Source organism: Camellia sinensis, chromosome 7 (genome assembly GCF_055761805.1).
Source record: "Camellia sinensis isolate YWXY chromosome 7, ASM5576180v1, whole genome shotgun sequence".
NCBI lineage: Eukaryota > Viridiplantae > Streptophyta > Magnoliopsida > Ericales > Theaceae > Camellia > Camellia sinensis.
The window spans coordinates 50,122,474-50,124,092 of record NC_138967.1 but is presented as its reverse complement, the minus strand read 5'-3'; the positions used below and the strand labels follow the sequence as shown (position 1 = coordinate 50,124,092).

Here is a 1,619-nt window from a genome sequence, read left to right as displayed (position 1 = left end):
TTCTTGGCACTGACATCTGCTGCTCCATTTTTGTTCACTTCCAAATCGCTCAAGCTCTCAAAAATACACAGTTCTACAATTTCTTGCACAACCCCTTTACTCTCTTCCTCTAAAGAGAAAGTTCGTCCCAAAAACTCGGCCAATCTTTTTACATGAAACAGTGTCTCCCTTTTCATGTCCTCATATTTTAAGAACAAAACTGTCTCAGGACATTTCAAACTTGCTTTCCAATACGCCTGAACATGATCCAGAAGGGTCCATATCCAGAGATCCCTTTGCAAAATAAGTCAAATGCCTCTTCTAGAGAGAGGGGTGAACATGATAGCTCCTTAGTTGTCAACCTAGCCATGAAGTGCCACATAGAGACAAACACATCTTTCGGGTTTCGACAAATGTACACTATTTTACAACCAGAACTTAGAACAGACTTAGGCAACAAAGTACAAGGGATATGGGTAGCAAGGAGGCGAGGTGAGGGCATAATCTCAACATCTCCAATGGGGGGTGCCCTAAAAATCTTAATCTCTAAGAAAGGAACACAATCATGAGGGTTAGTGGTAACTAGAGGGTGAGTAACAGACATATTGTTGTGATAGGTTCTGTTCATGATTGCAAAAACAATGGCTTTGAGCCATACTGTGCCAGATTTTGGTGTGGAGATCAAGAGAACATCAGTGGGTTGAGCCTTGAAACATTGTTGAATAAACATAATACCTTCTAGGGTATACACGGGGAACCAAAAGCCTTGGTGTAGACAAAGATGCTCTGTTAGCCAGCCTTTTTCATTTGGAAGGGTTGAGATTATCTCTCTATTTCTTTGGTAGATTCTCTCTACCTTTTTGATTTCCTCATCCTTCTGATATTCTACGTTGTCCGTTTTGCTCAAGGAAGAACTTTGGGAAGGAGGAAAGGTAGCCATAACTAGATAAGAACTTGCTTTATTGTAGAGGTAGAATCTCTACTTAAGATATATCAAAAGCTAAAGGACTTGTTTTATGATAAAGAAATATCACAACACTCACAAAAGGAAAAGAAGAGCAAGAAAGGCTTACAATGGTAGGAGAGGGGTTATTACAAAGGAATGAAGTGTGGAATGGAGGAAGTGTGGAATGGAGATAATGAGCATGCCTCTCCTGAAGAAAAGTCTTCCTATTTATAAGATTGTTTTCAAATACAAACAAAACTAATGCAAAAGATTCAGAAGTTTGGATAATACTTAAAATGTTATAAGTTGTTAAAAAAATCAAAAAGTCAAAGAATTATATAAAAAAGTCAAAAATTTTCTTTTTTCTCTACTTTTTACAGTTTTTTTCATAAAAAGTTAAAAAATTATTCAAAACATACTAATTTTTTCACCTCATATTTTTAGCCAACAAATTAAAAAGTTACTAAAATAGTTTATTCCCAAAACAACCGGAAGTCTTGAGAAAATATTGTACAAATTAAACCAACATGAATCTAATTGGAAAGTATTAAATTATTTTATTTGGAGAGTACTTTGAACAGAGCTCATAAGATCTTTGCAAATCCTAAAATGATTGAATGGTCATTGTTTTTCTTTTAATTCACATAATATTTAACTTATTTTTATCAATAATTCTTTAGTTATATAGATGAAA

General features: G+C 34.8%; 1 pseudogene; it reads right to left on the bottom strand.

Moving 5' to 3' along the window:
* Positions 1-214: 214 nt before the first annotated feature.
* On the bottom strand, positions 215-919 carry LOC114283375 (cytosolic sulfotransferase 12 pseudogene; annotated as a pseudogene).
* Between the last annotated feature and the right edge of the window lie 700 nt (positions 920-1,619).